Here is a 6,791-nt window from a genome sequence, read left to right as displayed (position 1 = left end):
TCACCCAGATGTGAAAACTGCCGAGCTGGTTTAAAATGACTCAGCAAAAAAGAAAAGCCAATTTCAGCTTTGATACCCAAAAGTGCTGTATAATTTATTGATTTTAAGATGTGTTTGGCCTCTCAGTTGCCCTTTCCACCTGCAATTAAACGGGGGGAAATGTACGTGTGAGAATTAACTGATATAAGGATGTGTCAAACAATCTGGCATAAGGATCCTCATAGCAGCACAATCCACAATAATTGACCTCTAAAATGGCACAGCTGAGGTTTTAATAAATGTTTCTCATCGGAGATGACCTGCTACACACTTTGGTGGGAAAATGAAAAGTAAGCTGTTATTTGGAAGTAACTTCTCACCACAACACGCATTGGCCGAAGGAGAGGGAGAGCTATTTCAGATGTGAAAATCTGCCCCAAAATACAGCGTGCATGCTTAGAATATAAATAAGATACAGTTTGAACTATACATAGGTGGTGTTCTCTTATGATGCTGGTACACTGGCAATCTCTACTGTGGCTACCATTATCTGAAAGCTGAGCTAAATCAGTGTAGAAAACGAACATAAAGAGAGTGAGAAAAAATGTGAATGTGTAGAAGTGAACCATGGAGACAAATGGAATTCAAAAAGGCATGTACACAAATCACAACCATCAAAATGGTGTTTAAAGCAGGGTATTGGGGAGGGTGAGTGAAATAGGAGGTGCAAGAGGGGTATTGTATTGGATGTTCCTATGGTAGGCTGTTTTAAGCGGACTCATACTTCAAAGACAGCGCTTCACACCTCACTGTTCTGACTCTGGTCAAGCTGTCCTGAATTCACTCAGCGGAAACGCACAAGAGAACAAATGTATGGCTCGGCACCAGCTACCACCATCTACCAATTCTGTTAATTACCACTTGTGTTTAAACAGCAACACAGCTTTCTGTTTTTCAGACACTTACAAACAAAGGCAAAGTTATGGTGAGCAAGATAAATTATGCAATAGTCATTTATAGCTATGTATATTACAGCAATTCAAGAAAAGGACGTATGAATTCAGTTGAGAGAGAGAGAGAGAGAGAGAGAGAGAGAGAGAGAGAGAGAGAGAGAGAGATATTGATTGATTGATTGATTGATTGATTGATTGATTGATTGATTGATTGATTGATTGATTGATTGATTGATTGATTGATTGATTGATTGATTGATTGATTGATTGATTGATTGATTCTGGAATATACAAGGTCTGAGGTCATCTGCCTTTGGCCTAAAGAGGAGGAACCCAGACTTCATCAAAGAAATTGGAAATACAGACATTGTCATCCTACAAGAAACATGGTATAGAGGAGACAGATCCACTGGTTGCCCTCTAGGAAACAAAGAACTGGTAGCACCATCCAAACTACCAGGTGTGAAACAGGGAAGAGACTCAGGTGGTATGCTAATTTGATGTAGAGCAGACCTAACCCACTCTATTAAATTAGTCAAAACAGGAACATTTTACATCTCGCTAGAAATTAAAAGGGAAATTAACTCAACAGTGAAAAATGTCCTTATGTGTGCTATCTATATCCCCCCAATAGAATCCCCATAGTTTAACTATGACAGCTTCTCCATCCTAGAGGGGGAGATCTACCATTTCCAGGCACATGGACATGTACTAGTGTATGGTGACCTAAATGCCAGAACTGGACAAGAACCTGACACTCTCAGCACACAGCGGGACAAACACCTACCTGGAGGTGACAGTATTCACTCCCAAATATGCCCCCTTAGACACAACTATGACAAAATAACCTACAAAAATGGGTCACAATTCCTGCAGCTCTGTCGCACGATGGGTCTGTACATAACCAATGGTAGGCTTCGAGGAGACTCCTATGGTAGGTACACCTACAGCTCATCCCCTTGGCAGTAGTACTTCATCCCTGACCTCAACCCAGAGTCTCTCAGAGCGTTCACAGTCAGCCCACTAACACCCTTATCAGATCACAGCAAAATAACAGTCTAACTAAACAGAGCAATACTCAATTGTGACACATCAAAGCCAAAGGAACTGCACAATTTTAAGAAATGCCAAAGATGGAAGGAAAGTATTGTAGAAACCTACCAAAAAACAATTAGGCAACAACAAATTCAATCCCTTTTAGACATAAAATTTCACTGTAATAATGAAGGTGTAAACTTGGCAGTAGAAAGCCTAAACAGTATATTTGACCTTTCAGCTTCCCTATCAAATCAAAAAAATTCAAGCAGACAACCTAAGAAAATTAACAACAATGACAAACGGTTTGATGAAGAATGCCAAAACCTAAGAAAGAAATTGAGAAACCTATTCAAATACAAATATAGAAACCCAGAAACAAAGATGTGCGGATAAACCACTTCTCCAATCTTTTTGGCTCTATTACAAAGAACAAACAGCAAAAACATATACATTATCAATTACAAATCTTAGAATCAGCTATTGAAAACTACCAGAACCCACTGGATTCTCCAATTACATTGAATGAACTACAGGCCAAAATACAAACCCTCCAACCCAAAATTGCCTGTGGTGCTGATGGTATCCTACATGAAATGATAAAATATAGACCACAAATTCCAATTGGCTATTCTTAAACTCTTTAACATCATCCTCAGCTCTGGCATCTTCCCCAATATTTGGAACCAAGGACTGATAAGCCCAATCCACAAAAGTGGAGACAAATTTGACCCCAATAACGACCGTGGGATATGCGTCAACAGCAGCCTTTAGTAAAATCCTCTGCATTATCATTAACAGCACAGCTGTACATTTCCTCAGTGAAAACAATGTACTGAGCAAATGTCAAATTTGCTTTTTACTAAATTACCATACGACAGACCACATATTCACCCTGCACACCCTAATTGACAAACAAACAAAACAAAACAAAGGCAAAGTCTTGTCATGCTTTGTTGACTTCAAAATAGCTTTTGACTAAATTTGGCAATGGAAAGTGGTGTTGGGGGGAAAAACATACAACATTATAAAATGTATGTACACAAACAACAAGTGTGCGGTTAAAATTGGCAGAAAACACACACATTTCTTTCCACAGGGCCGTGGGACTGACAGGGATGCAGCTTAAGCCCCACCCTCTTCAACATATATTTCAACAAATTGGCAAGGGCAATAGAACAGTCTGCAGCACCTGGCCTCACTCTACTAGAATCTGAAGTCAAATGTCTACTGTTTGCTGATGATCTGGTGCTTCTGTCCCAAACCAAGGAGGGCCTACAGCAGCACCTAGATCTTTTGCACAGATTCTGTCAGACCTGGGCCCTGACAGTAAATCTTGCCAGGATCACAAACAAATCCATCTAGACACCGTTGCCCTAGAGCACACAAAAAACTCTACATACCTCAGCCTAAACATCAGCGCAACAGGTAACTTCCACAAAGCTGTGAACGATCTGAGAGACCAGGCAAGAAGGGCCTGCTATGCCATCCAAAGGAACATAAAGTTGACATAGCAATTAGGATCTGGCTAAAAATACTTGAATCGGTTATAAAACCCATTGCCCTTTATTGTTGAGGTCTGGGGTCCGCTCACCAACCAAGAATTCACAAAATAGGAAAAACACCAAATTGAGACTCTGCATGCAGAAACCTGCAAAAAATATATTATGTGTACAACGTAAAACACCAAGTAATGCATGCAGAGCCGATACCCGCTAACTATCAAAATCCAGAAAAGAGCCGTTCAATTCTACAACCACCTAAAAGGAAGCAATTCCCAAACCTTCCATAACAAAGCCATCACCTACAGAGAGATCAACCTGGAGAAGAGTCCCCTAAGCAAGCTGGTCCTGGGGCGCTGTTCACAAACACAAACAGACCCCACAGAGCCCCAGGACAGCAACACAATTAGACCCAAATCATGAGAAGACAAAAAGATAATTACATATATAAGAAAGATTTAACAAATAAACAGAGCAGACTAGAATGCTATTTGGCCTTAAACAGAGAGTACACAGTGGCAGAATACCTGACCACTGTGACTGACCCAAAATGAAGGAAAGCTTTGACTATGTACAGACTCAGTGAGCCCATGAAATTTACAAATATTAATGGCTACTTATTGGCATTGGATGAACCATATACACAAGCGCAAATACCACTCAAATGGACGGCAGTTCATCAAAAACATATTGCAAGCGGAACATTGCAAATGCCAAGTGTCATAAACCAAAAATCCCATAGGGGCGAGCACGCTCCACCGTAGGATTTCATATGAAAAATGGTCACAAAGTCAGGTCTCCAGGGTGAAATTTTAAAACCTCATACAAAGTACTTTTTGGACATTTTCAAAATGTTTATCAATTACACATATGTAGTAACCGTATGGATATACATTTGTGTTATTTTATTGAGTTTGTACATAAGGCCTATGTTTTGTCCATTTGCCATATATGATCATAGGAAGTTGGCTTCTGAACCCAAAGTCAGTGAACCATGTCCAAATGGCATAAGAAATGTCCAGAAATGAAAGTACCAAATCAGGATGTTATGTCCATTTGCCATATATGATCATAGGAAGTCGTCTTCCAAACCCAAAAGTCAGTGAACCATGTCCAAATGGTATAAGAAATGTCCATATGGCATATATCAGTATTGAAAGTACCAAATCAGGATGTTATGTCCATTTGCCATATATGATCATAGGAAGTCGGCTTCCGAACCCAAAAGTCAGTGAACCATGTCCAAATGGCATAAGAAATGTCCAAATGGCATATATCAGTATTGAAAGTACCAAATCAGAATGTTATGTCCATTTGCCATATTTGATCATAGGAAGTCAGACAATATAGCATATGTGTTAGGGACACTGTCCAATCGCTCGTTGATGTTGATTTCAGCCTGTCCATTTAGTCATGGTAAATCCCTCATTAAATACATTGGAAATGTACAATTGTACACTGTCCATTTGCAATGTATTACAATGGGCATTTACTATCATGAATTGGACATGCTCTAATATACTGCTGAAGTGCCCAATTGTCTGGCTCGTTGAACTCAAGATGGCCTAGTATTGATAGTGGGTCCTCTCCATCGCTCGTTGGTGTTGATTTTAGCCTGTCCATTTGGTGGTGGTAAATCCCTCAATATATTATACTGCCAACAAGTCAGCCATCAGTCAATAAGATATTATACTGACACCAAACTTATACATACTGACACCAAACTCACTTTATCCAACTCTTTTAGAAGCCAACTATCCCATATTTCAGAACCGGCCCACAATTCATACCGCCTTCTGTCAAAAACATTAAAAAACCTTCAAAAACATAATTACGGTTGAGCTGTGGGTCCAATTCTGACATTATGTGTGTAGGCCTAGCTGAGGCATCCCCGAATCCCGAGTTCCGGGTCAATAGGTCATTCGGAGCCCGAGCAGCAACCTTAATTAGTGCTAAAAAGTAACTGATTTTGGGGGTTGCTACGTGGTCCCTGAACGAGCTATCAGACAGAAACGTGTAGGGTCAGTCTCTATGGGCCGAGGCGGTTTCAATGCACCTAGTCTTGTGATTCTGGGACTTTCCTAAATGTCGTCATTTTTGCAAGTTTCAAGTCTTTACATGGAGAACTAACTGATTTACAGAGGGTTGAATGCAGTGTTTTTCACTAACTGTAGGTTGTGAAATCAAAACCACTTTTAGGGTCAATTTATCCACTTCCGGTTGCTCCAGGAAGCTTGACATCAACACAGGTAATCCTCATAGTGGCCTGATGGATTGTCATTGAAGACAGTTTGATATGGCAATCATAACTCACATAGGCATCAGGTTGAAGTTATCCTCTTACATCTAGACGTTCCGCTAGCGGAACACCTGCTCCAATATCCAATGATAGGCGTGGCGCGAATTACAAATTCCTCAAAAATACAAAAACTTCAATTTTTCAAACATATGACTATTTCACAGCATTTTAAAGACAAGACTCTCCTTTATCTAACCACACTGTCCGATTTCAAAAAGGCTTTACAGCGAAAGAAAAACATTAGATTATGTCAGCAGAGTACCAAGCCAGAAATAATCAGACACCCATTTTTCAAGCTAGCATATAATGTCACAAAAACCCAGAAGACAGCTAAATGCAGCACTAACCTTTGATGATCTTCATCAGATGACACACCTAGGACATTATGTTATACAATACATGCATGTTTTGTTCAATCAAGTTCATATTTATATAAAAAAACAGCTTTTTACATTAGCATGTGACGTTCAGAACTAGCATACCCCCGCAAACTTCCGGGGAATTTGCTAACAATTTACTAAATTACTCACGATAAACGTTCACAAAAAGCATAACAATTATTTTAAGAATTATAGATACAGAACTCCTCTATGCACTCGATATGTCCGATTTTAAAATAGCTTTTTGGTGAAAGCACATTTTGCAATATTCTAAGTACATAGCCCAGGCATCACGGGCTAGCTATTTAGACACCCGGCAAGTTTAGCACTCACCAATATCAGATTTACTATTATAAAAGTTTGATTACCTTTTGTTGTCTTCGTCAGAATGCACTCCCAGGACTGCTACTTCAATAACAAATGTTGGTTTGGTCCAAAATAATCCATCGTTATATCCGAATAGCGGCGTTTTGTTCGTGCGTCCCAGACACTATCCGAATGGTAAAGAAGGGTCGCGCACATGGCGCAATTCGTGACAAAAAGAAATCTAAATATTCCATTACCGTACTTCGAAGCATGTCAACCGCTGTTTAAAATAAATTTTTATGCCATTTTTCTCGTAAAAAAGCGATAATATTCCGAC

Source organism: Salmo salar, chromosome ssa24 (assembly GCF_905237065.1).
Source record: "Salmo salar chromosome ssa24, Ssal_v3.1, whole genome shotgun sequence".
NCBI classification, from domain to species: Eukaryota; Metazoa; Chordata; class Actinopteri; order Salmoniformes; family Salmonidae; genus Salmo; species Salmo salar.
The sequence above is the reverse complement of the archived record's forward strand: the minus strand, read 5'-3'. Positions refer to the sequence as shown.